The sequence below is a fragment of the Schistocerca americana genome, chromosome 4 (genome assembly GCF_021461395.2).
Source record: "Schistocerca americana isolate TAMUIC-IGC-003095 chromosome 4, iqSchAmer2.1, whole genome shotgun sequence".
In the NCBI taxonomy this organism is placed as follows: Eukaryota; Metazoa; Arthropoda; class Insecta; order Orthoptera; family Acrididae; genus Schistocerca; species Schistocerca americana.
Window position 1 is genome coordinate 249028489 of NC_060122.1, and position 8747 is coordinate 249037235.

Genomic DNA, 8747 nt, shown 5'->3' on the forward strand with positions numbered 1-8747 from the left:
CAAGAGTAGTGACTGGCGTATTGTGACGAGCCAGTTGCTTGGCCACCATTGACAAAAATGTTTTCAATTGGTGAGAGATCTGGAGAATTTTCTGGCCAGGGCAGCAGTCGAACATTTTCTGTATCCAGAAAGGCCCGTACAGGACCTGCAACATGCGTCCCTGCATTATCCTGCTGAAATGTAGGGTTTCGCAGGGATCGAATGAAGGGTAGAGCCACAGGTCGTAACACATCTGAAATGTAACGTCCACTGTTCAAAGTGCCGTCAATGCAAACAAGAGGTGACCGAGACGTGTAACCATTGGCACCCCATACCATCACGCCAGTATGGCGATCACGAATACACGCTTCCAATGTGCGGTCACCGCGATGTCGCCAAACAGGGATGCGACCATCATGATGCTGTAAACAGAATCTGGATTCATCCGAAAAAATGTTTTGCCATTCGTCCACCCAGGTTCGTCGTTGAGTACACCATCGCCAGCGCTCCTGTCTATGATACAGCGTCAAGGGTAACCGCAGCCACAGTCTCCGAGCTGATTGTTCATGCTGCTGCAAACGTCGTCGCACTGTTCGTGCAGATGGTTGTTGTCTTTGAAACGTCCCCATCTGTTGACTCAGGAATCGAGACGTGGCTGCTTATCCGTTACAGCCACCCGGATAAGATACCTGTCATCTCGGCTGCTAGTGATACGGGGCCGTTGGGATCCAGCACTGCGTTCCGTATTACCCTCCTGAACCCACCGATTCCATATGCTGCTAACAGTCATTGGATCTCGACCAACGCGGTGCGATAAACCGCAATCGCGATAGGCTACAATCTGACCTTTATCAAAGTCGGAGACGTGATGGTACGCATTCCTCCTCCTTTCACGAGGCATCACAACAACGCTTCACCAGGCAACGCCGGTCAACTGCTGTTTGTGTGTGAGAAATCGGTTGGAAACTTTCCTCATGTCAGCACGTTGTAGGTGTCGCCACAGGCGCCAACCTTGTGTGAATGCTCTGAAAAGCAAATCATTTGCATATCACAGCATCTTCTTCCTGTCGGTTAAATTTCGCGTCTGCAGCAGGTCATCTTCGTGGTGTAGCAGTTTTAATGACCAGTAGTGTGTCGCTCTCAGCACCTTTAAAAATTTTCACAAAAATTTTGAATTGAAAACGTATTCACGCTCATTTTTTAGCGTACAACTCACTTCTCACTCCCCCAAACTCCTCTAACTGCAACTCGCTCACACAAACCGGTCAATCGCTGTGAGTCGCTCATACCCCTCCCCTGCACTCGCCATTCTCGTCCATTCCAGCTGTCTCCTTCGTGCTGGTCTACGATTATTGTCTCTTTGCAACTGTATCTCTCTTGCTCTCTCTTGCTGCTACTATCTCATTTATTCCTTCCCATATTTGCTGTCTATTCTTCCCGTCAGTAACTTACTTTCTCGTCATTCTCACACACTCTGTCTCTCATTATCACTGGCTGCCACCCATTTCCACTTTCGCCCATTCCTGTTCAGCTAGCATTGTTTCCTCACTCTTTTCTAGCATTGTTCTGCCACTGTCAGCTCTATTCCTCTGCCACTGTGTCCCTCTCTTTCTGTAACACTCTCATTGTCTCATTCGCTCTTTCTGTACCAAACCACTGCTACTATCTTTTCCTTATCTTTTCGACTGCCACTGCCTCCTTCTCCCTCCAAACACAAAAAACCCGAACATATTCCCGTACCAAAATTTTTGGGGAATTTTTAAAGGTACTGAGAAAGATAGAATGAGGCAGCTGGTACCCCACTTGTGTCTTTTAAACAGAAGGGCATTAACCCTTTTTATGTCCCAGTAGGAATATTTTTCTGCTGGCTGCCCTCTTTTCCCTCCTACAACAGGGCTTCTCAGTCATATGAAAAGAACTTTATCGGTCAGTAATATTTCCATTTTTGATTAAGTGTAATTGAAATAACCCAAAACTGATTATACATCTGAGACCGGATTTTATGTGCACAAAAATTTTTCATGTGCTTCAGTACTAAAACATGGGGCCGGCCACGGTGTCCGAGCGGTTCTAGGCGCTTCAGATCGGAACCGCGCGACTGCTAAGGTCGCAGGTTTGAATCCTGCCTCGGGCATGGATGTGTGTGATGTCCTTAGGTTAGTTAGGTTTAAGTAGTTCTAAGTTCTAGGGGACTGATGACCTCAGATGTTAAGTCCCATAGTACTCGGAGCCATTTGAACCATTTGAACTAAAACATGGAGTTTTCAAAACCCCTCAGATGATAACAAAGACTCTTTTCAGCATACTTCTGAGTGCTAAGTTCCTTCCTAAAATTACATTCTTGGCTAACAAAGGATATTATGTGCGTATTTTATGTGTACAAGTAGGGTAACTTTGAACCTCTGTATTTCGAAAACGGACAAAGATATGATGAAAATTTTCAAGGTTGTTCGAGATTGCGATCTTAGGAATTTATCGCAAAAATTACAGCCATTTGCCTTGCATAGTCTTGCATAACGATATTTTTCGGATTTTCTCAGGAACAGGCTCCACAAGCTTAAGGTGCAACATAGGCCACATGTAATGTAAAATCGACAGACTTGCTCGATTTGCCTGAGCTGGATGAAGCGTGTAATTTTCAAACTTTGGCCATTAACCGTAGGATAGTTATAGTAAGACGATCCTTCTGTCGGGTTCCTAGACTAAGGGCTATTCAGAGCACTTGTCCCTACCTTCTATCACCGACACAACCCGAATACGAGCCCCCCAAGAATGCTGTTTTCATGCGCGGCATTTCGGCGAATATTGGGTAGAGCATGCTGTCGCATGCGTGTAAATTGGTTGGTGGTTTTCTGGCAGTGAAGAATTTGATGACAGCTTCATTGATTAGTGGTTGTCTGCAGCGCATTGTCATCACGTCAAAGGCAAACCTAATTTTAAATGTCTGCACAACGAGGTATTAGCTTTTCAGTTTATGTTATTAAACTGAAAAGTGTGTTCGGTGTGTTTGAGTGTTTGTGTGGTATACAGAATGAAGTATGTAATGCCTGAAGAATAAGTATCTAACGATATCTGACTCGAAAACATCTATAAGGTAACAACACAGGGCACACTTTCATAAATCCTTCGCAACGGAACGAGAAAAAAAGCCGACATATCTTAAAACAATACGTAACACAATGACGGAAAATAGAACCACATCAAGAACGTATTGGACGAGGTAAACGAAAGTTGGTAGCTATGATTCAACATCTTACAAGAGTTGCGCTACTAGTGCCCTCATGAGGATGCAAATCAGATTTGCCTCAAATACGTGCAGCAACAGTCGCGACCGTTACATACCTTTGAGATTGGTCATGGTGAGTTGATGTTAGTCAAGAATGCCTTTAAGACGACAAGGACGCCATTATCAACAAATGGTTCAAATGGCTCTGAGCACTATGGGACTTAACATCTGAGTTCATCAGTCCCCTAGAACTTAGAACTACTTAAAGCTAACTAACCTAATGACATCACACACATACACGCCCGAGGCAGGATTCGAACCTGCGACCGTAGCGGTCGCGCTGTTCAAGATTGAAGCGCCTAGAACGGCTCGACCACTACGGCCGGCATTATCAACACCTCACTGAGTTAGAACGAGGTCATACGATGGACCTACGACAAACTACACGTTATTTCTGTGGTACTGCAGAAAACTTGGCAGGAATCTAGCCACTGTACATGATTCCTGGCAGTGGTAGTCATGAGAACCTACGGTCGCAAGACCGGGCTCCGGACGTCCACAAGAGTCTACCGAGAGGGAGATCATCATGTTCGGTGTATGGCAGCAATTTGAGTAGCAGTTGGCCCTCAGTGACACAACGTACTGTTACAAATCGGTTAATTCAAGGACAGCTCCGAGACAGACGCACTGTAACGATCATTCTACTGACCCCAAACCACCGCCATTCGCTCTTCACTGCTGTCAGGCGAGATCTCATTGAAGGGCAAAGTGGAATTTGTTCTGCTTTGGGATGAAATCCGGTTCTGATTCGGTATCAGTGACGGCCGTGTGCTGGTTAGAAGGAGGCCAGTTAAGCGCCCGCAACCAGTCTGTCTGCGGCCCAGACGCACTCGACCAACACCTGGACTCACTGTGTGGGTGGTCACTTTTTATGACAACGGGAGCATTCTCCTGTTCATTCCACGCACCCTCACTACAAATTTGATAGTCTGATCGTTCGACCTATTGCCTCTCCATTCTTGAACAGCATTCCAGGGGGTCACATAACTCATGGGAATCCAGCACACACAATTACACACACACACACACACGCACACACACACACACACACACACACACACACTAGCATACACTGTGAACACTAGTATCATCACAAACCGTAGATGACCGACGTCAGAAGTTATCGACATTGAAGTTAATAATCCACGGGTGATGTAGCATAAACTCTATGCCGCTGTTTATTGACAAGGAGAGAGCAAGCTTCCACGCAGAATTCAAACAAAAAGCGCTCTCTCTATTTGTGAAGTTATTTGCTAATTTGATTTCAACAGATTCCTTAATAGCGCTATCTTAATAGCTGGAAGTGCATGCCAGAATCTCTGTGTTGTTGTATTCCATAGGATGAGCAGTGCCAAGACGATGTTCTGCAATGGCGGGCCTGTCGCTGTGGCCGAGCGGTTCTAGGTGCTTCAGTCCGGAACCGTGCTGCTGCTACGGTCGCAGGTTCGAATCCTGCCTCGGGCATGGATGTTGTGTGATGTCCTTGGGTTAGTTAGGTTTGAGTAGTTCTAAGTCTAAGGGACTGATGACCTCAGATGTTAAATCCCATAATGCTTAGAGCCATTTGAACCACTTTTGCAATGGCGGATTTGCTCGGCTGTTGTAAGAGTGTGTGACGCTTATGCTCAGTACATCGGTCCTCCCCGGTCCTGATAGTCGACCAACATAGGGTATGCCCCTACTTCAGGGAATACGGTAGACACACGCCTTAGGCAAACCAAGAGCATCCTTTATGGAACCTAAAAGGACCCTGATCTTAGATGGTGGTCGAGAAAAGCACTTCACATCATATTTCCGCAAAATGCTCCCTCCGAAAGGCAGAAGGGCCGTAGATTTTGGTGCGACCTCGGTATTATTGTTACTCACCCGGTGCACAGACGGTCGACTTGGCAATGCATGTCTGACCTGTCTTTCACTGTAACCATTCTGACGGTGGGTAACTTCGGGATGAGTAACTCAGCTGGCAAGCTCTCAGGGTCCAACATGACATCGACCCTGTATACGGTTGGGTTGGTTGATTTGTGGGGTTCAAGGGAAAACACCACAAAGTCCATCGGTCCCGACCCTGTAAACCAAAGTATGAAGTACCCGTCCACGCTGAGGCAGATGTACTCAATTATCAGCCTGCAGATACAAGTCACTGTGAGTAGGTTTACTATAAAGGGCATGTTCCAACGTACCATCCACCTTCCATGTTATCAACACATAAAGGAAGGGAAGAAAGCCATCCTTTTCCACCTCCGTCGTAAAAAAAATATCGAAGCGGATTGAATTCAGTGTACTAAATAATCGTTCAAGTTCTCACTGTCATGAGGCCAAATAACAAAGATACTGTCTACATATCCGATAAAAACACGCAGGTTTCAAAACCGCCTACTCCAAGACACGTTGCACGATATCTTCCATGCCGGCCGCTGTGGTCTCGCGGTTAAGGCGCTCAGTCCGGAACCGCGCGACTGCTACGGTCACAGGTTCGAATCCTGCCTCGGGCATGGATGTGTGTGATGTCCTTAGGTTAATTAGGTTTAAATAGTTCTAAGTTCTAGGGGACTGATGACCACAGATGTTAAGTCCCATAGTGCTCAGAGCCATTTGAACCATTTTTGATATCTTCCATGAACAAACTGGCAATAACAGGTGACAACGGACTTCCCATCGCAACTCCATGCATCTGCTCATAGTACTGATCACTGAATAAAAGTTCAGTGGAAATCAGCACCCGTCGAAATAGGCTCGTTAATTCAGCACCAAATCTAACCTGAATCAACTGTAAGGAATCGGACAGGGGAACACGTGCGAAGAGAGAGACTACATCAAAACTTATCAGAATATCTGAGTCATTCCCTCTGATCGAAGTAAGAAATCCGCCGTTGTCTTACTGCAGCCCTACTATAGGGCTCAACAGCGCAGCAAGGTGTTTTGCTATACGTTATTTAGGAGCACCAATGTTACAATCGGACGAAAATGACCCCTTACTTGTAGACCTTAGGGAGGCCGTATATAACCTAGGGTGAACAGTACAATAAGAATGAAGACTCTTGACAGTCCCCTGCGATAAAGAACTTTCCATCAGGATAATGTTAGCCTTTTTCTCAAGACTTTTTGTGGGGTCAGTAACGATCCTGCCATGCACTGAATCAGACAGTGAACACTGCATCTTTTGAATATAATCCTGCTTTCTCAAAACAACGTTAGCATTGCCCATGTCCGCAGGAAATATAACATTATCCGGATAACTCTAAGTGAACGGAAAGCAGCCTTTTCAGCTGCTACGATATTACTCTTGGGTGGAAGGACCTCAGTTAACATACTACATGCCTCTCTCACCTAGCCTCCTTTGCAAAGTCAGGAGGTAGTCTAAAAACAGCCTGTTCAACAGAACTAATGACATCATTCATTGGTAAAAGCTTCCGAATCGGTGCACAATTTAAACCTTTCCCTAGCAGAGATAAAGTCGCCTCGTCAAAAGCTTTCTCTGTGAGATTTATCACAGGATGTCGAGAATAGTATTAGATTCCACATGTTAAAACTTCGCCAAATAACAGGCATTTTTAGAGTCATCAGTCTTGTGTCTTGTTTGATGGGGCCCACCACCAATTCCTCTCCTGTGACAACCTTTTCTTCGCAGAGTAGCACTTGCAACCTACATTCTCAATTATCTCCTGAATGTACTGCACTCCCTGTCTTCCTCTACAGTTTTCGCTCTCTGCAGCTCCCTCCCTGATATCTTAACAGATGTCCTATCATCCTGTCCCTTCTTATCAGTGTTTTCCACATGTTCCTTTCCTCTCCGATTCTGCGCAGAAACTCCTCATTCCTTACTTTGTGAGTCCACCTAATTTTGAGTATTCATCTGTAGCACCACTTCTCAAATGCTTCGATTCTCATCTGTTCCGGTTTTCCCGCACTCTTTGTTTCGCTACCACAGAATGCTCTCCTCTAAACGTACGTTCTCAGGCCTACGTTTGACTCTCGTAGCCTTTTCTTGGGCATGGTTGCCCTTTTTGCCAATGCTACTCTTCTTTTGATGTCCTCCTTGTTCCGTTCGTCATTGATTATTTTGCTGCCTACATAGTAGGATTTCCTAACTTCATCTACTTAGTGACCACCAACCCTGATGTTAAGTTTCTCGCTGTTCTCAATTCCACTACATCTCGTTACTTTCGTCTTTCTTCGATTTACTCTCAGTCCATATTCTGTACTCATTAGAGTGTTTATTCCATTCAGTAAATCATGTAATTCTCCTTCACTTTCACTCAGGATAGCAATGTCATCAGTGAATCGTATCACGATATCCCTTCACTTAGGATTTTAATTTCACTCCTGAACCTTTCCTTTATTTCCATCAATGCTTCTTCTCACTTAGGATTTTAATTCCATTCCTGAACCTTTCTTTTATTTCCATCGTTGCTTCTTAGAGGTACAGAGTGAACAGTAGGGGTGAAACACCACATCCTAGTCATACATACTTTTTAATCCTAGCACTTTGTACTCGGTCGTCCACTCTTATCATTCCCTCTTGGCTTTTGTACATATTACCGTCTCTCACTGCATCGTACCTCTATTTTTCTCATAATTTCGGAAATCTTGCACCATTTTATGTTGTCGAACGCTTTTTCCAGGCCGACAAATCATATGAACATGTGTTGATTTTTTAAATCTTGCTTCCACTATCAAGTGCAACGTCAGAATTGCCTCTCTTGCGTCTTTGCCTTCCCTAAGGCCAAACTGATCGTGATATAACACATCTTCAATTTTTCTTCAGTGTGTTATTTTTGTCAGCAGTTACAGAATGAAATCCCAGTCAGACTATGACTTTGAAGCTCCGTCCAGTGAATCCCAAGAAAAAAGAAATTCTTGAAGCAGTATTTGAATGAAGCCGAAAGAATTCCTTGGAAACAAAATCAACTGTCGACGAGTGTAATGGATCCTTTCACGAACAAGAGCTACAACAGCGCGTTGCTGGATGCGATTGGCGGCAGCAGAATTATTGGAGGCACAAAGTTGTCATCATCCGGCTCGACGTGAAGAGGTACTTTGTATCTTGTTTCACACGGCCCATTTCATCTCGAACGCTGAGAGCTTGTCAGCTGAGTTAGCCCATTTCGAAATCACCTATCGTCATAGTGCCTTTACTGAAAGACAGATCAGACGTGCGTTGCGCAATCGACAAACTGCGCACCGGGTAAGTGATCATAATACCGAGATGGCATAAAAATCAACGGCCTTTCTGCCTTACGCAGGGAGAATTTCAAGCACGATTTGCGTATTTTGCATAAATATAATGTGAAGTGTTTTTTCGACCACTGTCATAATCCTTCCAGTTGTGATATGTCGTATATTGGTCAGTCAGGACTGTGGGAGACCTGAGTACTGAGCATAAGCGTCACACACGCTTATAACAGCCGAGCAAATCCTCAAATACAGAACATTATATTGACCCTGGTCGTCGTATGGAATACAACAACAAAGAGATCCGACA